Source organism: Macrotis lagotis, chromosome X (assembly GCF_037893015.1).
Source record: "Macrotis lagotis isolate mMagLag1 chromosome X, bilby.v1.9.chrom.fasta, whole genome shotgun sequence".
In the NCBI taxonomy this organism is placed as follows: Eukaryota; Metazoa; Chordata; class Mammalia; order Peramelemorphia; family Peramelidae; genus Macrotis; species Macrotis lagotis.
In genome coordinates, this window is record NC_133666.1 from 292,973,178 (window position 1) to 292,996,305 (window position 23,128).

The 23,128-nt window shown below is 36.5% G+C and overlaps 1 long non-coding RNA gene across 1 annotated transcript; it reads right to left on the reverse strand.

Annotated features, from left to right (window-relative positions):
• Positions 1-1,944: 1,944 nt before the first annotated feature.
• Positions 1,945-21,711, reverse strand: LOC141497313 (uncharacterized). The gene is made up of 4 exons (XR_012471286.1): positions 20,334-21,711; positions 20,161-20,243; positions 18,749-18,919; positions 1,945-7,802 (listed from the first exon to the last, which is right to left on the reverse strand). It is a non-coding gene; the product is annotated as an uncharacterized LOC141497313 (long non-coding RNA).
• Positions 21,712-23,128: the final 1,417 nt, after the last annotated feature.

Consider the following 23,128-nt stretch of genomic DNA (forward strand, 5'->3'; position numbering starts at 1 on the left):
CTGGACTCGAAGAAAATCTTACAACAATAATTCAGGTTGCTTCAGTATTAAACCTATGACATAAGGATTTGATATAGTGTTCATATTGATCATCTGACATAATTATAGAAGTTTGCCACAAAAGACTAGGGACATAAGGAAAAGTGTTTATTCTGATACCAGTTTCAGGCAAGGCATATCAATGAACAATTACATTGAGCCAAACTTGAAGTCAGTCAAGTTGGATATTTGTAAATGCCATGTTAGGGAAAATGAGTTAGGAGAATCCTACCTCAGATCATGCTGATTGTCCTTCTCCCAGTCTTTCCCATGAGAACACCACTTGTAGTGGATGCATGTATAAAACCCAAGAGGGTTGATAGCATTATGAATCCTTGCCTCAGTAGCTTTCCTTGATAACCATACCTGGAGTCAAACTCAGAATAGTATCAATTAACAGTCCCAGAAAGTCCTGATGGCAATTTTTCATAATCAGAACCTCAGATGAATTCAATATAGGGATCAAGTAATGACTATTATCTCACAGGACTAACAGCAAGAAATTATCATAGAAAAATCACATCTTGTCAATATTAAACAAATTATTTTAATGTAATGCCCAATAACAAACAACAAAAATCTCTGGATGTTTAAATACAATAATCCCAAATTACATATAGAGAATAGATGTTATGAAACATTGTCCACAGTAAAATATGTTCAATTATTAACCATGTTCAAAGAGATATAAACTTCTACTCTCAGACTCCCTTTAAACAATGAGAATATCTTTATATTACTCTTTCCATACATTTCTACACATGTTCTAACTGCAGAGAAACAACTGAATATACAAAAAATCAGATTTCCAATTAAGTTTATACAAAATAGTTCATTAATTACTATTCTTTGCTAACGAGATTTCTGTATTAAAATCCTGATCATTTGAACAAAAGCAAAAGAGATATTTTATTTTAATCTTATGACTTGGGGGCAGCTAGATGGTGCAGTGGATAGAGCTCTGGCCCTGGAGTCAGGAGGACCTGAGTTCAAATTGGACCTCAGACACTTCATAATTACCTAGCTGTGTGACTTTGAGCAAGCCACTTAACCCTATTGCCTTGCAAAAAAAAAAATACATCTTAATAGATTTACATCTTTGTTTCACAAGCTTATTTACCTCTAATTATGCTCCTATCATTCTGAAAAATGTGATTCTTCAGGAATTAAATCTTAAATATGTGATAAATTCAAGCATGAATATAACTCCAAATTAGATGATAGAATGACAACTTCAAATCAAAACAGCAAGATTTCTCCCACTTGAGTTTATTATAGTAATTTAGATGCTTTAGTATCAACTTAATTGACAATAGATTCAATATTGTAATGGCAAACTTCCATTTTTTCCTAATGATTTCATAATAGAAATTTTGCTATGAGTCCTATAATCAGAAACATGATTAATGAGGTATACAGGTTTCTTGTATGGGAATGTTCAATTTTTCCCAAGATAACCTCCCTTCTTTATTCCCAGGGACAGATATTCACAAGCTTTAGCTCTCAAATATTGCTTCTGAGTGGCTACCTACTAATATTTCTTTTTAAATGCCCATTTAGAGACAGTGCAAGGAAACAATAAACCTAGGAATTAAATTCCAAAAGAATATTCAAAGTCCCAGAGTCTCAATCACAGCTTAGCAATATCAAATTATTATTGTAATAAATTTTGCTTAACAGATGAAAATTTAGAGGCCTTCTAGAAATCAAAAATACTTTTACAAAAGTTTTTTAATTTAAACTTTTAAAAATTTAATTTAAAACATTTCTTTTAAAAAGTATTTCCCTTTCTTAAGAATAGCAATAAATTTATACTGATGTTAATGGATTAACCTTCTTGAAGCAAATTAGTTGGGAATTTGTAAAATAATAAATATCTCTTTCTTATTCAAAATTAAAGCAAAAGGGCTACTAGGAGGATAGAGCACTGGCCCTGTAGTCAGGAGGAGCTAAGTTCAAATCCAGCCTCCAACATGTGACAATTCCCTAGCTATGTGGCCTTGGGCAAGTCACTTAACCTCATTGCCTTAAATTTAAAAAAAATAAAGTAAAAACAAATCTTTAAAGTTGGAATTTATCAAGCCTGAGTTGGTGTAAATTATTTTCAAGTATCATAAATAAATCCTCAAAATCTTAAAAACACAATAAATTCCCAATAACCATAAAGCTTCTAAGTACTACCTTCTTTTAGTTAAAAGGTATTTACAATAGAGAGGGATCAATTTTTCTAAGCTAGACAGAACATAATTAAATTAACCTTTGACAATAAAGTTTACCAGGGCTTTAAAATGTATTCAATATATTTTTTCTTTTGTTTATACATATCAAAGTATTACAATATTTTTCTTTTTGTTTGTATAATTGTCAAATTTTCTCTTTAAATGCTTTTAATCAAAACAATAACTTCAAGTAACTCAGTTAACAATCTCATAATTTTCACAATCATTATATATAACTGTTAGTGAATTTCCTTTTATTATAGGCAAAATTTAGATTACAATCCTTTAGAATATTACAGAACATAGTCAGCAAGAATGACCTAACAGTTTCTTAAGATTCTTAACCCATTCATTCACTTCTTTTGTTTTCGGCAGTATAATTTTTAATCTCACAATGTCTATATTATAAAAAAAAATTGCCCTTGTAATCAAAGCTGATATATTTCGAAATTTGGTAAGCAATTGTAAGAAAATCAAGGAACATAAAAATACCAAAAATGACCTGAATTTAACTAAATGTACTCCCAGGTCACTTTGCACAGAAAATCAGCCCATGTAAATTTTTCAAATAAGAAGCATTTACATCTAATTCCAGAGATAATAAAACAAGTTGAATTCATGTAGCATTTGCTTTATGCTGGGCACTTTACAGTCATGTGAACCAGGAACATGGTACCTATTTTTCCCCTTACAGAATAGTAAACTGAAGTAGATAGAACTTTCTTGGTGCCATATAGCTAATAAATTTCTTAATACCAAATCACAAGTGTCTGGTGACCCTATTCTTATTTTAGGAATGAATTTTGGTTTAAATCAACCTAAATTTGGATTTATTAAAACTTAATTTCTAATATATTCTTCTCTCTCCTTTTTTTATATGTGAGAGCCTTCCTTACAACAGCTCTCATTTCTTTTTTTTTTTTTTAGGTTTTTGCAAGGCAAACGGGGTTAAGTGGATTGCCCAAGGCCACACAGCTAGGTAATTATTAAGTGTCTGAGACCAGATTTGAACCCAGGTACTCCTGACTCCAAGGCCGGTGCTTTATCCACTGCGCCACCTAGCCGCCCCCTTTCTCCTTTTTTTTAAAGACCTGAGGTGAAATACATATAAAGTTGTTATCAAATGCTTTCATCCCAAACAGAGATCTAAGGAGTTGATTTACTACTGACTGGAGGTGACAACTTCCTTGGCCAAACCTGCAAAAGCTTTCACAGGATAAGTTACTTAAAGAGTTGAATTAAAATAACAATTGAACAGTTTAAAAAAATTCGAGAATTTTCATATAATAATTGAAAAGCTTCCTACAGATTTTTCCTGAAAGTTTGGGTATACATGATTAACCAGATGATCTAATTTTATTTTCCTAGATCAAAGCTGATTACAGATTGATTCCCTTGGGATTTTGATGGGATTCAGCTGAAATAAAACTACCACTTCTCTTTTTTTTTATTTATTTAAGGCAAGGTCACACAACTAGGCAATTATTGTCTGAGACTGCCTCCGAACTCAAGTTCTCATGACTCCAGGGCTGGTGCTCTATCCCAGCTGCCCTAAAACTACCAATTCTCATTCTCAATATTTCTGCTCAAACTCAAAACTTTCTCACACCCTCTCAACATGCTTAAACCATCCTTTATTTCTCTTTCTTAATCTTTCAAACTTAGACTACCCTACTTTCCATTTCAGCCATATCCCAAAGAGTACACACTGTTGTTTAAAAAAAAAAAGACATTAGTCTTACTAGAAATTTACTTTCCCAAACCCAGAGGATTCTCTACAATTTTACCTCTGGTTTGGTTGGCACAGCTGAGGCAGAAGAAACAGGAGTTGCTGTAGGTAGCTGGGTAGAGGAGCAATGATTCAGTTGAAAATTGGTGAGGGTGAATCTAAGCACAGCTAAGAGGAACAACAGAGATGGCAGGGGGCTTAGAGATAAGAAGGTATACTGAAAATGGTCCTGCCTCAGGATAACAGGGAAGACAAAAAAGTTCAAAAAGCTGAGAGAAGCTTGTTAGAAACCCCCATCATGAATAGACTACCGTTACACTGAAAGAGAGGAATGGGGAATTTGCAAGGATCCTGTACTGATGTTGGTGGTCCCCCTGTTATCAGACACCTCTCCTACATGAGGGACAAGGAGGGCAAATGAGGACTGGATTCTGCAGATCTTTAAGGAAGATCTTCCTTAAAGTTCCTCTAAAGTTGTGGAGAAGTTGTGGTCCTCTGAGGGTAATATTATATTCAGATTTCTTGCTTTAGGAACATATGTCTAGTTTGAGGTCCCATGAGAGATGGATTTAGAGGAGATGTCAACTGTTTAAAAACAGCCAGCTCTGAAGAAGGGAAGAGAATTGAAGGAATGCTCAGGTGAGGAAGCTTTAGAAGCTTTATGAGAACAGCCCTACATTCCCATTCTAGCATTTCAGAATACCAATGGTAAAAATACTCCCATACCTATTTAGATGTTTTTTTAGTTTTTATAATTAATTTTGTTTTAAAATAGTCCAATTTAGGGGCAGCTAGGTAGCGCAGTAGATAGAGCACTGGCCCTGGAGTCAGGAATACTTGAGTTCAAATCCGACCTCAGACACTTATTACCTAGCTGTGTGGCCTTGGGCAAGCCATTTAACCCCATTTGCCTTGCAAAAACCTAAAAGAAAAAAGTCTTAAAATAATCCAATTTAGATTTATCAAGAGAGTCCCAGGGCAGCTAGGTGGCACAGTGGATAGAGCACTGGCCTTGGAGTCAGGAGTTCCTGAGTTCAAATCCGGTCTCAGACACTTAATAATTACCTAGCTGTGTGTCCTTGGGCAAGCCACTTAACCCCATTTGCCTTGCAAAAACCTTTAAAAAAAAAAAAAAGAGAGAGCCCCAACGGGGCTAGCAAAATTTATGACTGTCTTTAGTCAATGGACACTAACACTGGTCATCTGAGTGATAATGTTTGGACATATAAAAAAGTAACAGTTTTGTCTGCCCAACCTCTAATCAGATTCTGACTGACTTATTACCAATACAAAAACAAACCAAGAATGGATATTCTAACCTGAAAAAGCCAATCCACTGTGAGCTCAGCTTCTGTCTTTCAAGTAAGCCTAGAAAAGTGAGAACCCAACCAAACCTTGGAAGTCTGAGTTAGGGCAGGAAGTTAGAAAGTAGCAGACTCACCACCTTTGCAAAGCTGTGATTCCAGGTAAATTATCTCTTGGGGGCCCCACAGTAACCAGCATAAAAAAACTGTCAACCTCTAACCTCTAAGGGTTTGACCTTAATAAAGATGAAACAGAATTAGGCTAACATACATATTTTTTAAGTTCTCAGGGCCTGCAGTTCATTCATGAATGGGAACCAATTAGAAATTTGGATTCAAAAAAAAAGATTTTTGGGGATTATTTTATATATATATATATAAAACCTAGTAATATATATAGGAATTATTCAAAAGATTATAAATGGTGTCAATGAAATTACATTTTCTTTCATAAAACTGTCATAGCATATATTAAGTCTGTAGATATCTGCTATTTTTTCTTTTGATAATCAAATTTTTCCTTTTTCATCTGATTCATCTTTGGGCAATCTAATCTTCTTATACTTTTTTGTTTCTCTTCCTCAGTTATTTCATTGAAGAGATGAGCAATATCAAAACTAACTCATCTTTTTCAAGAGCCTCAGCTTTCAACCCAGCCCTAACCAACATAATTCTATCATTACCCTTCATAAATAAGCTTTATTTTTCCTGACCAAAAAGTTGTTTTTGTTCAGTCATTTTTCAGTCATGAAAGACACGGGCGTGGTCTGCCAATTCCTTCTCCAACTCATTGTACACAGCTGAGGAAACTGAAGCCAACAGGTTTAAGTGACTTGCCCAGGGTCACACAGAATAACTAAGGCTGGTTTTGAACCTAGGAAGATGATTCTTCCTAACTCCAGTTCCAGCACTCTATTGATGGCACCACCTAGCTTCCCCCCACCAAGATGATTTGCCTATCGCACTTTTCAGCAAAAAATTTAAAAGTTCTCAGTGCTGTGAAGCCACAGAAGCTCTTCAATGTAGGTTGGACTTCACAATCCTGTCCATGAGGATATTGACCAATTTTGAAACTCAGCTAGTCTAACAACATAGTGGAATTTGCCGATAACATGAAATAGCTAAAAGGCATTTCAATTTTTATAAATGACTTTGAACACACAAAGGTTGATTAATTACTAAGAAATGCATGTCTGTTCATATTTCCAATCCTAATATGACAATTCTCATGGTGGGTGGTGGTGGAATATCTCACAAGTCAAAGTTATCTCAGGAAAAGTCATAGTATATTTCAGGAATATGAATTTATTTTCAGGGGTTTCATCTCCCTGGGATGTCAATATGACACTTAGCTGTAACACTATCCTGGACTTTGGTAATGGTCAAAGTTCTGGAGGTTTTTTGTGTGATATATTTTCATATATTTTCAGCACAATAATTCAGTCTGTAATTAAACATATGGGCCTCAACAATTTTCATGTTTTTCCAAGACAAATACTATTGTGATTTTCTTTTCTTGCATTCTAAAATTAATCACATTATCTGGGGCCAGAGTGGCTGAGGTGCTGGACTTGTTCCTGGGGCTATTTTTATTTTATGTGAAGTAAAATGGTCTGGAATGAAAGGCAAATGGTCAGGTCTTTCAGCATGGCAACTATATGAAATAGTCCATATGTTTAAAGAAATCAACAGGATTATTGATTTTCTTTATTTTATATCCAAAAAAATGATTCATACTTGAAAATGTTGAATGTCTCGAATCATGACAAACCAAATCAAGGAGAAAACTAGTCAAGTGTTTCAAAAGCTGTTATTTTTTCTGCTCTTTCATTTAAAATTAGATTTGTCTTCATGAAGGGCTTGTATACTGAGGGAGAATACTTTAAAAAATAGAGTCAGGTAGCTAGGTGGTACAGTGGCCCTGGAGTCAGGAGGACCTGAGTTCAAATCTGGCCTCAGACACATAATTGCCTAGCTGTGTGACCTTGGGCAAGGCACACTTAACTCCAGTGCTTTAAATATATTTTTTTAAATTAAGAAAATATATCAAGTGTAAGACAAATTGTGATTATAATTTTTTTCTTCAGAGATTATACTGCATACTCAATCCTATTTAAATCCATATATTTACTCTTTTTTTTTAAAGGTTTTTGCAAGGCAAATGGGGTTAAGTGGCTTGCCCAGGGCCACATAGCTAGGTAATTATTAAGTGTCTGAGACCGGATTTGAACCCAGGTACTCCTGACTCCAAGGCCAGTGCTTTATCCACTATGCCACCTAGCCACCCTCTAAATCCATATATTTAAAGATTAAAGCCCACCTCTGGATTTTTCTTCAAAGTATTATCACTTTCATTACTTACATATAAAACATGAGGAGTCTTTAGGGTGTCCAGAATCAATCAATGAGCAAGCATTGATTAAGCCCCTACTACGTGACATTCATTCTTCTTGATGTTGAAGAGTCGAGGCAAAAAATGAAAAATTAAATAATCCTTGATCTCAAGGAATCCTATAAATCAGAAATATAAAAGATGATGAAGGGATCTTGATGTGCCATCATAGAAGGAAATGGGGCCTTCAAGAGTTTGAAGACCACTCATTTAGAAATCAAGATTTATTTTGCTTGGTCTCAGAGTAAATAAGAATTAGAGTAAATGTGTAGAATTGTCAATTTAGATTCAATTTAAAGGAAAACTATCTAAGGATTAATGCTATCTCTAGATGGAATATACCACTTACAGTAGGTTTCCACTCAGTGGAGTCTTTGAACAGCAAAAACTATATAAATTCCTTGTAGAATGAATTCTTCCTAAATCCATTCTATAAGCAGAACCAGCTAAGAAAATGAAAAGAAGGTCACTGAAGGGCAATCTTAAGAGTTTTATAGCTGTAATCAGAACCAAGTTCATTCAGTAGCAGGTTGGAAGGAGAGTCATTTTGAAATGGTTTTCTAAAATTCCAAATTCAAAGGAAGGATTTTGTGAAGCCTTCTGTGTATTTGCTCTTATCTATTTACCTCTTGTGTTTTTCACCAAGTCATTCAGATGAAGAATGATTGTGAGGTTTGACTCTGTCATGGGTTTGCTTTATTCTGCAGGAATATGTTTTATTCTCCAATTCCAGCCTCTTGTTTTGAGTAAAAAAAACAAAACGACCCCCCCATCCTCCAAATTCTGCTTTCTACTCCCTTTCAGATTTCTGAAGAGCAGATGACTAAAGTACTTCATTTGAATCACCAGAAAAAGCATAGAGCCCAGTTACTCCCATCCCTCAGGTAGGCCAGCTTCCTAGTCACCTCTGACATTCAGGAGATTGTTGCTAATCATTTTACTCCCTACTATTCTGTCAGAGTCCTTGTAATTGTCTGAACTAGGAAGGGTAACTTTTGGTACTCTATTGGGCAGTCACTTGTGAATTTTGAAGTGATGCTTCAATTTAAGAAGTGTTGATGTTCATCCTTTGTTTTCTTTTTTTTTGTGTTTCAAGGTCATGTATTAAGAAGATTGTTTCAACCAATGTTTTAACATGAAGAAGAGAAGATGTAGGAGAGTAATGGTGGTTTTTTCCCCAAATGTAAAAATGGAATCAAATCCCTCTGAGCCCTATTAGGTGATACTATTAGGTGATAAGATGTGAACAAAGTCTGGAAAAACTACCTAGAAAGTTTGTTTGGATTGGCTGAGGGACTGATTAATCTCCTATGAGAACTATTTGTAAAATCTAAGGACCAGAAAACCAAGAAACAATATCACAAGCTTTGTTCATACCCAGTGAACAAATCCAGATGTATTCTCGTGATAATGTATCAAAGCTAAGTGGGCTGCAGTGATTCAGACCTGCAACAAGGAATTACATTTATTCTGAATGGTAACAATAAGACAGATCAGGAACATTGAGCAGAAGTTGTAAGAATCAAAATAAAGCTTGTTTGTAGGGAAAAAAACAAAACAAAATTTAATAATGATTAGATCTATTCCTAAATGGGTATGATCTCATTAGGTAGCAGCTTCCCTATTCTGCTTAGGAGGGGAGATTTATTGTTGTTTAACTCTATTGCATAGCACCTTTGTCTCACCTACTTTTACCCACCTTTAGAATCTCCCTTGTCAAAAAATTCATTTTTCATGATCAAAGGAGATGGATAGAGAAGAAACCAAAAACTGAAAGAGGCAGGAATTGAATTGCCAAAATGGATTCTCAATCAATCATCTTCATCATCAAGCTTATCAGTGCTACTCCTTTCCCCTAGCTGACTCAGTTCAGTGGATAGGGCACCATTCCTGGAGTCAGGAGGACCTGAGTTCAAATTTGAACTCAGATACTTGACACTTATGAGCTGTGTGATCTTGGGCAAGTTACTTAACCCTGATGGCTTTGCATACAAGGTCATCTGTAGTCATCTTGTTTCATATTTGGCCACTGGACCCAGATATATCTGGAGGAGGAAGTGAGACCAATGACTTAGTACAGCACCCCCTCCTTGAAATCCAATTTACTTGCTTGTCAGGGTCTTACCTCCCTGATGTTATGATCTTTTTTGAAGACAAACATCATCCCTTCCTCTTATAGGTCTTCCAGAAGTGACTGGGTGACCCTTTTTAAAGGGTTTTTCCTGTCTGGTGTTGGACTAGATGGGATTTGAACTTTCTTCCATCTCTGAGAATCTATTAAGTCCTTTTTCTCTTTCAAATTTCATCTCCTACTTCAAGAATCAGTTGTACTCAGATCTTCAGGAAACCTTCTGGAAGCCTTCTCCAACTCCTTAAGCAGCATTATTCTCTTTGTCTGAATTCTCATGATTCTTTCTGTCCCAACATGCTTCGATCCCTTGCTATTTTGTATTGTTTTATAGATTTGCACATGCACATGTTGTTTTTCTGGTAAGACTATAAACTCTGAAAAGAGACAGAGCATCTTATTCTTCTTTATAACTTTGTGGTTCTTAGATCATTGTTGGACATAGAAATACATGTTTCATAAATGTCTCTTCATTTAATAATGTTAGGAGTAGGAGACAGAGACCTATGCTCTTAGAGACAGGTGAAATTCAAGTCAAAGTTGCAGTTTTACTGTTACTCTGGTGAACTTAAATGCCTCCTTGGGCCTTCTCAAAGATTCCAGGCAATATGTATCATCTTAGAATAGCTGCCAACAAGAGTAATTGATGGAAATTCATTCCTTCTAAGGCAACCAGCTGGTAGGGTTTCCTAGTAAATTTAGAATATACTCCAGGCTACTTTTCCTTTTGGAAGTCTCCCCAACTCTGAGGCTTTTTCTTCCGACTGGTGGCAATCAGAACTTCAGAGACAACTTGGTGGCACAGTGGATAGAACACTAAACCTGGAGGTAGTGTAGCCACTGGCTACTTGAGTTCTGTTCTGCCTATGAGGAATCATTATTCAGACTCGGGAAAGCAAGGGTGGAAATAAAACAAAAAATTATTAAAAGAAGTTACAATGGGAAGGGATAGGGAGAGAGAGAGAGAGACAGAGAAAGAGACAGAGGTAGAGAGACAGAGAGGCAGAGAGAGACAGAGACAGAGGTAGAGAGACAGAGAGGCAGAGAGAGACAGAGATCGAGACAGAGAGAAAGAGAGACAGAGACAGAGACTGAGACAGAGTCAGAGACATAGATAAAAGAACAGCCAAATAGCTTTGGCTGGGCCACAGGTCAGAGAAGACTGCAGCCTCATCCTTTGTTTTCAAAGAAAACAATGACAACAATGAGATGATGCCATGACAAGCACATGAGATGAATCTAAGTGAGGATGTGCTGTGCCAGGTTACCTAAGTCTCCTCTGGAGCCAATTGGATCTAATAGCCATCAAAGGGAGGTAGCCCTGGATTTGAGGTAATCAGGTCACCCAGCTAGTAAGTGTCATGTGTCCTTGTTCCTCCAGGACTGCTGCTCTATCCCCCTGGACCACCTCTGCCAACATGAAGCCTCCCCTCTGGGAATCCAACCCAACCTTATTAGTTTAAAAAGGAATCACAAAGAGAGTTTCTAGTATCTGTTCTCAGAAATTTTCCCATAAATGAGTCTTTCAAGCGTTTTATGTAGGATACATTTAAAATGGTACAGGTAGAAACAAAGTGCCTACAATGTACTTTTCTATAGGTCTGGAAATATGTCATATTTATTGACACTTTTAAATCCCATTGAGCTATATGATAACTAATCATAAGATCTTCTCTTTACAAATGAAGGGAGACAGGGGCCGCTATGTGGCACAGTGGATAGAGCACCGGCCCTGGAGTCAGGAGTACCTGAGTTCAAATCCAGCCTCAGACACTTAATAATTAATTACCTAGCTGTGTGGCCTTGGGCAAGCCACTTAACCCCATTTGCCTTGCAAAAACCTAAAAAAAATCCCAAAACAACAAATGAAGGGAGATTTAGGATATGGTATAGAAGAGAAATGGGAAACCAGAGATTGAACTTTTAAATAGCAGTGTCTTGCTGCTTTATAGGATAACTTAAAGGATTTCAGAGCTAAACATTTGGTTGATCTGTATAAGGCAATAGAATTGGAGAAATGATAAGTTTGTTAAGAAGTGACCAACTTTACGTATAATTGATGACCTGGAACTTTTAGTTATCATAAAAACCCTGGTTATCTACAACCAGGATTATATATTAAAAATAAATGCTTTGGGGCAGCTAGGTGGCATAGTGGATAAAGCACTGGCCCTGGACTCAGGAGTACCTGGGTTCAAATCCAGTATCAGACACTTAATAATTACCTAGCTGTGTGGCCTTGGGCAAGCCACTTAACCCCATTTGCCTTGCAAAAACCTAAAAAAAACAAAAACAAAAAAAATAAATGCTCAGCACTGATCAACCAAATACATTATTCAAATCTGTTTTAGCACCACATTGTCACAGTCTTCATGTAAATTTTAGTAAATTTTTTAAATTTAATCAGTAAATTATAATTTTATTTCTAAAATGATAATTTCATTTCAAAATCCAATATTTAATGAAATTTAATTTTTATAGATTTATATAAAAATTTATAAATAATTTTATAAATAAACAAATTTTCAACATTCACAAAGAAATTTGATTGTCATGCTGCTTAAGATTAAGGAGCCATTCATGACATATTCTTTTGAAGGGAACATTCCAAATTGAAGATGTCTCCAATGCATAAACTTGCTTATTTTCATAGTCTGCTCATGTGGCATTTATGTGTTTAGACAACCACTACTGATTGAGCTACTACAGTGCTACAGTACTAAGTGCTAGAGAAAGGTGGGAGCAAACATGCATGTGATGTATTCCCTGCCCTCAAGGAGTTTCAAGTATAAAGGACAATGGAAATGCATTCAAAAAGACTCCTCCTACTGCTCTTTTAGAATGGGAGGAATAGGGATTAGAGCTATGGAATACTACATATATGGTCAGTTTTTTTTTCTTTATTTGTCAGTTTTACTGATTTTATTCTCTCTTCTTTAAAAAAAATTCCTATGTGGGAGGTGCAAGGGTATAAAAAGAAATATAAAAACAAAGAAAAAATGAACTTATTGAAATGTATAACCACACTACAAGTCAAGAAGTGTCATATGATTAAAAAGAGACAGCAGTTGGGAGAGGGTTGACCATTGCTAGCTGGGGTGATCAGGGAAGATTTCATAAAGAATATGGCAATTTATCCTAATGAACAACAGTCATATTTAGTAGATCAAGGTGGGGTGGGCATTCTACTGAGATTGCGTAGAGAGACATATCTAAGTAAATTACTCTCTGTAGGAATTCTACAGGGAGAGGAACTTATTCTTTGTAGGTTACCAGCCGTGCTTAGGTCTGTAACTTAGGTCAGGAGCCAGTCTGCCAATTTGTTTGGTCACCACTTCATGGTGACTTCCTATTCCAATATGTACCCTCTTGGAGAGTCTCTTCCTTATAGTGAAGGCAAGACAGGGAGAAGGTTCTACTTCATTCAGCTTTTGTAAAACATCTGCTGGAGCTATCAAGTCAGTTAAAGGGGTTTCAGCTTAAATCAACATCTGGCATTTGTGCAGTCAGGGCCTTAGAGAACTAACTACAAATATGGTATGCTTTTATGATTCATAAGTGACATATAGCCAAGACAAATGCACATGTTGGAAAAGTGAATTGGGATCCAAAAAAGATCTTGTCAGGCTGTGGTGATTAGGTTAAGTCTGGTGAGACAGATGAGATTAGGAGTAAATATAGTATCTTGCACGTGTGTTCAGAAAATCTTGATTGGGCAGGTACAGAACAAATGAAATGAGGGCTCTAGGGTATATCTTGTAAAAAGATTCTCACGATCTGAATGGATTGAAATCTCGCCATTGGTCAATAGGAATTTGGCAGCCAAACATTCAATCCTATTATATTTGACTTGGTCACATTTAAACTAGTGTCTTTCCTTGTTCCAGACACCATATCCTTAGGAAGGACATTGACAAGTTGGAACAAATATAATGTCCAGGTTGATGAGAGCATTTATAAGAATGGTATTAAGAGATCATTTTAAAGAATTTAGCAATGTTTCTTCTGTAGAAAAGAAGACCCTGGGTTTCTTTACATGTTTGATGAACTGTCAAATGGGAAAGGGATTTCTTGATTTTGCTTGGCCCTTAGAGAATGAGGAATAGTGTGGTAGGGGCAGGAGAGGGAGAGAGTTACATAGATTTGTACTTTTGATAAAGGAAGTATGAACAATATTAAAAGTGCAATGAGCTGCCCTGGATGGTACTTAAATTCCCATTTGCCAGGGACATTGTAGAAGAAATTCTGATTTCCTATGTAGGTCTGATAAGATCTTTCAGGTTACTTCCAAATCTGAGAGTTTGTGATATCCAGGAGTCTTGCTTTGTGGTGATGTCAGAGCAGTACAATATTAACACTACCATTGGAGATATCAGCCTTTCAATGGATCTTTGATCTCTTTGTGAAGTATGCCTTTCATAAGTTATACCCAATCCATGCCTTTTTCATATGATATGCCTGTCCATGCCCTCCCACAAATCTTCCACAGTCATTCACATGTGGCACTAGGGGCTGCCTCTAGTCATTGGGCATCATGTCAGTTAACAATGTAGCATACAAGCCTTGCATTTCTTCTGCCTGTGCTATACTCAGGATAAGTTGGAAATAATCAACAGAGGGTAGGCATTTGAATTATGATGGATGGGAGAGGCTTCCTTCTGATCTCAAGATCAATAGGATTCAGTTCCCCCAGTGAATGTTGGACAAAGATCTCCTATTTAGAGGACCCTCCCCTGCCCCCTTTTCCAACACTATCTTGAAGACAGAAGTGGAAGGGATCTCACAGGCCTTAGGACTCTCTAGTATTTTCCTCTGTCTCATGGCTTATCATCACTAAAGGATTAACTGCCAAGTTCCATGCTACTGGTGATTTGGTAATAAATCTCTACACATTTAGCAGAGTAGGTCATGAGAGCACTGACTCAGAGTGTTGTACCCATTGTACCTGAAGCCTTTCTGGTTTAGTGGAACCTGCCAGAGACTGGGTTTTAGTAGTTTAACCTTCAGGAACCCACAGTGAGGCACCAGAGTAGAACTTTTATATAGGGTTAGTTTCACAAATGATGAAAATGAGGGTTTTTCATATTAACTATCTTTCCAGAGAAATCAAAGAGAAAATGACTCTTGGAGTATAAAGACAGAGAGAACCTAACAAGATTATTTTAAAATTTTAAAAGTAAGCCATGTTGATATGATTCTGCTAGCAGCATGGATCAGCCTAAGAGGGTTTGTTTTATTTTGTTTTTGTTACTTGATGCCCTCTTTTAACTTTGTTGGTGACTGGCAGAGCCATAGAAGTTTCTCCAGGAAAGGAATCTGAAGACAGTAAAGCTAAAGCAGCAGTATTATTGGACTGGGGGAAGATAGTCCCCATTGTAATAAATGATAAAAGTTTCATTTCTCCATTGTCATTAAGAAATGAGCTAGGGAGGATGAAAGAAAGATGTGCATTAAAGTGCAAGCAGAGGAAACAAAACAAATTTATACTTGACAATAAGGAATCCAGACTGACAGGATAAGAGCATCATTGATTTGCAATGATTGTGAATAAAAAGAAACTATCCTAATAAAGGGAATCCAAAAATGCTTGACAGAGAAAGTAAACCAAAGTTCTTTTTGATAACTTTTCTCTTTTAGGTTTTTGCAAGGCAATGGGGTTAAGTGGCTTGCCCAAGGCCACACAGCTAGGTAATTATTAAGTGTCTGAGGTCAGATTTGAACTCAGGTACTCCTGACTCCAAGGCTGGTACTCTATCCACTGCACCACCTAGCCACCATTCAATAATTTTTAAAAGAGATTTAGGGAAAATAAAATTAATTTGCTAAGGAAGAAGGGGATTCATGTGGGGTAAATAAATTAAATATTCAGGATAGAGTTGTAACCTTTGGCCTATTCAGCCAGTGGAGAAAAAGGGGAAGGACTTGCATCCATAGGTAGGGATTGAAAAGGTAGGCCTGCTCTTTCCAAGGTGTGTCTATCCTTTGATAGATACCATCTCTTGCAAGAACATATAATAAATTTCTTTTCCTGACTCCACTAGTGAACATTTGATCATTTTGATAAGAAATAACTTTTTTATGCTCATTTTTAACACCATGAACCTGGAAAGAAGGATAAAGTGGAAGGTGGAACAAAGTTTTGGGGAGAAAACTATCCCTTCCAGATTGCATCAATTCAGAATGTCACTGTCTTTGTCCCCTCAGGACATTGGGAGAAATTCCAGTGCCTACCCAATCTATTCCTTAAAGCCTAACTGGATTGCTGGGTGTTTGAATTCTGCAGTTCTCTGCTGAATTTTTGAGTTGGGCCAATTAACCTTCATTTTTTTCTCTGTGATTCTGAAGAATGAGAGGTTTAGGCTCCTCTGCTTTTGGAGGTTAACCCATTCTGGGGAAGCAACATCCCCTGCCCCTTTGATCTTTCTCTACTACTTATGGTGGCTAGCCATGAAGGCAGCCCTAGTGGGGGGAGAGGGGAAAGAGTATCATCATCTTGCCAACTCTTTTACCCCTTTGTCCTTCTCTATTACTTATCCCCAGCTCGCTTGTCTTTCTGTGGGAAGCCAGCCTGATCTGGGGGAGTGTGATCCCCCAAACTTTCCCATCCTCTTCTTACTTCTATTGGAACTCATTATCTTGCTGATTCTCCAAAGAACCTAACTTGTGACTGTTTTTGTGGTAGATTATAAACCGTTTGTGCAATCTTTGAATTAAAGTATAAGCCTTATTATCTCCCCAAGGCTGAGAGATTGGTAAATTCTTCATTAAATGAACCCACATCTATCCTTAAGTCCCTATTTCCCCCCAACACCATTATCCAGTCAACATTAGTGATAAAAGGAATGGAAAATATGAACAATTGAGAGAAGCAAGGAAAGACATATGAGCTGATTCTTAGTAAAGAGAAAATTACAGGTCAAAAATTAAAAATGGTAATCTCATTGTGGAGGAGATGGGGTAACTTTCTCATCTAGAATCTGTTGGAGAAAATGAGCTGACAATAAAAAAATGATGACTGCACTGTGGAGATATTGAGGAAGCTTTCTTTGAGGGTCCCAAAACATTCCCTTCCTCAGCAGCTTGACTCTCTTGGGGCAAGACAGGAACACCACGTTGTGAACAAGTCAACTGAGTCCTTGAGCACTACTCAGGTGGAATCCCCTTGGAGACTAGTTTGGTCCTCCATTATCTCTAACATCAAGTTGATGAAAGGAAGAGGCAAGGCCTTTGGTTTCCCAGCTGTGGAAGGTGAGGATTAAACTAGCTATGCAAATGGAGTAGCTGATGATGATGAAAGATTGAAAGAGGATGATATATTAGAAATGAATGAAAAGTCCCTATAGACACTGACCCACAAAGAAGCCATTAAGACCTTTAAGGAAATTTTAAAAAGGTGTTGCAATTGTTACAGCAAGCATAAGCTTACTCAGCCAAAGCCTTGCTCCATATCTAACAATGCACCAGAAAACTGGTCCAGCTACCCAGACTTTAATACTAGTGGATGAAGAACATTCTTCTCTTTTTGTTCCAAAAGACCCAAGACCCAAGGATAGAATTTTCATTGAACTCACACTCAATATAGGACCAGGAATTTTATTAGGCATTTGTGTCTGCTATGTGACTTGGGAAAACAGCCTTCCATGAAATCTATATTCATACCCTTGCCCCTAGATCACCAGCCAATATGGACAGGTGAGTAAGGTCTCTGAAGAGCAGATGAATGAAGCATTTAATTCTACTTTCCAGAGTAGCAGAGAGTTCAATTATTCAGTATGGTAGCTGCATGTTCACTACTGACATTCAAGGGATCTTTGTTGATCATTTCACTCCCTGCTGTCCTGTCAGAGTCCTTGCTTTTGCTAAAGCTAGGACCAGTAACTTTTGGGAAGATATGACTATTCTCTTGGACAGCCACTTGTGAATTTTGAGTATTTTTGATATTTTTCAATTTAAGAAGTAATCACAAAAAGAATTTCTAGTATCTCTTCTGTCCCATTTCCCATAAATGAATCTTTGATGTATTTCATACTTGACATTATTGAAATGGGATAATAGGTAGAAATAAAATTATGGAAATGATTTTTCTTTTCTCCTCTATAGACCCTGAAATGTATCATATTTATGGACACTTTTAAATTCCAGTAAATTCTGAGAGCAAATCACAAGATCTCTACTTTGCAAATAAAGGGAAAGAAATTGAGAATATAGCATAGAAGAGGAATATGAAATTAGATATCAAATTTTATAGAAACAGTGTTTTGTAGGTTTATAAGATAATTTATAGGACTTTAGAGCTAAACATTTGGTGTATTCTTTAAAGCCTACAGCACTCAAATGAAAAGCTTGTTAAGAAGAGAGAATCTTTCCATGTAATTGAGAGAAAATGAAATATTCTTTAAAGAAAAAGAAAGAAGAGCCCTAAAACTTTTTTAGATACTATAAAAACCCTGGTTATTTAAAATCAGGATTAATTTACTAAAAATAGGGGTATAACACCAAACAACTCAATATATTATTCAAATATGTCTTAGCACCACATTATCACAGCCTTCATATAAATTTTAATAAATTTACAAATACAATTATAAATTTAATTAATAATAAAATGCATTATTTGTAGAAAGCATAATATATTTTAAAATGTGAATTCACTTTTAAAAGAATGAGAGTTTGGGATGGCAAAATCCAGAAAGTAAAGGCTTCTTATAATAAAATTTTTTTTAATGAATTCAAGAGAAAATAACTTTTCAGCCTCCACTGGTCCAGAAAAAAAAAAGGATCCTCTAAGTCCTTGGCTTGCAGTTGTTGCTGTGCTTTATACAAGATATTTTTGAAAATAATTCTAAAGTATAGTGATGTGATTTTTTAGTGTTAAGCTATCACAAACGACTAAAATTAGGTTAGAATGTGATTCCAGAAAAGAGTAAAAATAATTACCTCCACAAGATGTCCTGAGCCCCTTGTCCTGTTTAGACTGCACCAGAGGAAAGGAAGCAACTCTTTGGATGATGTGCTCTTCCTCCCAATAGCCTAAGTAAGCCTGAGGCTCCAAGAATACTGTTCTCACAGCTTGCTACTCACATAGTTGCTGTTGGGAGAAAACCAATTCTGGGAGAGAATTGATGGAGAAGTGGTTACTTATCCTTCACAAACTCAAGAGGCTGATGGTGTTAGAACAAGAAAAGTTCATCTGAAAAGATGTTATACATATCTACTTCAGTTACACAGGGAATTTAGTATTAGTTGCTTTTACCAAGTCACTGTAACTCTCAGCCTTGTCTGTTGTCAGTAACAATTTCTTAAGAATATTCCCTTTGAGGGAAGCTAGGTGGCACAATGGATAGAGCACCAGCCCTGGAGTCAGGATTACCTGAGTTCAAATTCGGCCTCAGACACTTAATAATTACCTAGCCATGTGGCTGCACCTATTATCATGATGATTATTATCATCATCATTATTATTATTATCATTATCATTATTAATTTTAATTTTAATTTTTTCTCTTTATTTTATCATTCATGTGGTCTATTTTTGGGGGGAGCAGGGAATTATGTTTACTCTTAAACAAGAATATTTTAGTAATGTATAAAAAATCATTTGTACAAAAATAAGAATTAATTTTTTAAAAGATTAGTTGATAAATGATTAAAAAATAATTCAAAGCAAGGTATTGATTACTGATTTTTCCTCTTACAAGGAGAAAAAAGTGAGATATTTGCAAAACACTTTGCAAACTTTAAAAGGCTATATAAATGTTATAGTGATAGATTATAGAAAAAAGCTATTGTTATTGTTATAATCACAATTTTTCCAGAGGTGGGGGACTATGGGTGTGGAATTTTTAAAATTTTAATACATTGGTGTGTTTTATTGAATTATCTTTTCTTTTTTTAAAAAATATTATAAGGGATGTTTCTACTTGGGGGTAGAGAAAGTATGAGATTAAAGTGGGAAGTATAGATGAATATATATATATATGTGTATGCATATATACATATAAATATAATTCATGTATGTGTATTATGTGTGTGTGAGATTATTTCAAGAAAAGTTTTCCCCACAACAAAATGGGGTATATCATGGACATATTAACATCTTTTCAAACAAAGACACTGAGGCTCAGTGAAGTGATTTATAAAGCAAGACTTCAAAATTATTCTCCTGACTTCACATCCAATGCATCCATTAAGCATCTAAAAATAAAAATGAAAAAAATTGAAATGACAATAGTTTCTGCCCTCAAGAAGCTTGTATTCTATTTAGGGGAAAGATCAGGAGTGGATAAAGGAAATGTGTATGTTTGTGTATGTATGCTGGGGTGTGAGGTATGTTCAAGGAAGACTAGTACCTCTGTTGTGAGGGCTGCTTTCCTCCTTTGAAGTCCTTCTGAACCACCTAATTCTCACCAGTAGTCTTGCTGGATCATGCTGACTATGAAGACAAAGTGAGGCTGATGACTTCATGTAACTCTAAAATCCCACTTAACACATGCATCAAAAGACTCCACCCATACCACTTTACCTTTCCTCAAAATCCTGTGGCAAAAGGTAAGTGACAAAGCAGCGAGTGTGGATACACTGGGAGCTGTTGTCACAACCCTGCACATAAGTGACCCAGGCCATAGGGTCATTTTCCCATTTTTTCATAGCAGTAAGATTTGGCAGCCCTCTGGGTGGTTGAGCAGCCTTTGTAAGGATCACACTGCTTACTTTTTGATGTGAGGAAGGGGCTAGAAAAAGTGCACAAAAGTTGTGTTTTATCCAACTCTGGTCTGATTACCATGGCAGACAGGAATCCCACAGTGTGGTTGAGACCAAAAATAAATCTAAAAAAATCAAAAAACATTCCATTCACCATGGATACATGGAATCTGTGTACACTCAATGACAACACAAGATCCAATAGACCTAAAAGACAAACAGCTCTTGTTGCAAGAGAATGAAGCAGGTGTCATGAACAAATAGTAGCCCTGAGTGAAAAAAGGCTGGCAGATGAAGACAAACTTATTAAAGTTGGAGCTGGATACATGTTTTTCTGGACTGGCAACAGTGAAGAGTAATGTAGTGAAGCTGGGGTAGATTTTGCAATCAAAATCCTCCTAGTCAACATTCTTGAATGCCTACCAAAAGGAGTGAATGGCAGACCCATGACAATGAGATTGCCACTTCCAGGAAAACACCATGCCACCATCATCACTGCCTATGTTCCCATTATGATGAAAACTGATGAAGTCAAAGAAAAATTTTATGAAGACATGGAGACCCTTATCATCAGTGTACCAATAGATGATAAACTTATAATCCTGGGTGACTTTAGTGCTAGAGTAGACTCAAAGTACCAGAAATGGTAGGGAGGAATAGAAGTGGAAACAGCAACAGCAATATTAACTTACTACTGAAAAATTGCACATCTCATGATCTCATCACAAATACAAACACTTCCATCTACTTAAGCACAATGAAAATTCCTGGATGTACCCTTGCAGCAAACATTAGCATTTATTAAACTATCTGATCATAAGGAGAAGAAACTGATAGAATGTGAAAGCAATGTGTGATGCAGAGTGCTGGACTGATCACAGACTCATCCTCTCCAAGCTAAATATTGACATTCAACCAAAGCAGCGACCCCAAGGCAAAATGTATATTAGAAGAATTAATGTCAAGAGATTAGAGTGTCTCTCCAAGAAAGAACAGTTTGCTGCTAACTTGGAGGAAAAACTGAGCCAACACACAGTTGACAACAGTGGAGCAGAAAAAGAGTGGGCAGCTTTCAGAGATCTGGTGTACAGCACTGCATTTGCTTATCTGAGCCAGAACACTTGCAAACATCAAGACTGATTTGATGAAAATTATAGGGAACTACAGAAGTTGCTAAATAAAAAAATGCCTCCACAGGGTTTACCAGTGGGATAGTTGATTCATTTCTAAGCAGGCAGCATTTAGTTACATCAAAAGTAAAGTATGGGGGCAGCTAGGTGGCACAGTGGATAGAACACCGGCCCTGGAGTCAGGAGTACCTGAGTTAAAATCCAGCCTCAGACACTTAATAATTACCCAGCTGTGTGTGGCCTCGGGCAAGCCACTTAACCCCATTTGCTTTGCAAAAAAAACTAAAAAGTACAAGTGAAACTTAGACAGATGCAGGACTCTTGGCTCTGTAAGAAGGCAGATGAAATTCAATTTTATGCAGATAGTAATAAACCATAATGCTTTTATGATGCCCTGAAGGCTATTTATGAGCCAAAGAATCATGGTGCATCTCAAACTACTCAGTGCTCATAGATCTACATTGATTAATGATAGGGACATGATCCTAAAGAGATGGGCTGAACACTTCCATAGTGTCCTTAACAGATTATTATCAATCAGTACAGAAGCCATTGATTGTTTACCTCAAATTAAAGTCAATCAGTCCCTAGCTGAAGTTCCAACCAAAGAAGAGATTTTGAATGTCATTAGACTCCTTTCAAGTAGCAAAGCACCTAATGCTGATTCTATTCCAGCAGAGATCTACACAGTTATCACTGTTATAGTTTTCACCAGAGTCCTTCTCTTTTTAGGTTGGTTTTTTTTTTTTTTTTTGATACCATCAGTCATGAGTGTTTATGGAAAATTATGTCAAAATTTGGTTTCTCAGAGAAGTTCATCAGTATTGTATGTCAATTTCATGTTGAAGTGAATGCCCAGGTTCTGGAATAGTGGGTGATGCTCTTGAGATTTCCTAGTCACCAATGGTGTGAAACAAGGATGTGTCCTTGCTCCCATGTTTTTAGGATGATTGTTTTTCAGTCATGTTATCAGACACCTTCACTGAGGATAAACACAGCCACCAAGATCAGCTACAACAATGATAGCATATTCTTCAACTTGAAAAGACTACAAGTCAAGACAAAAATGGAAGGAATGTTGGTTCATGATCTTTTGTTGCAGCCTCTGAAGCTGAGAAGCCATAAAGTATGGATCAGTTCTCTGCTGCTTATGTTAACAGTTAACAACAAGAAAACACAGGGACTCCATCAGTTAGCACCACACCATCCATATGTAGAACCATCAATTACAGTAAATGGAGAAGTTTTGAGTACTGTGGACAAATTCACTTACCTTGGTAGTGTTCTTTCCCAGGAGGTACTCATTGACAATGAAATTGACATTGCCAGAGCTAGCTCACTATTTGGGAAGCTCCCAAAGTATAATAAAGAAGTTATTAGACTACCAAATTTAAGGTCTACAGAATTCTTTTACTGACCTCATTGCTGTGTGCCTGTGAAACCTGGACAGTCTACCAATTTCTTAGTGATCTAGTGATCTTGGAAT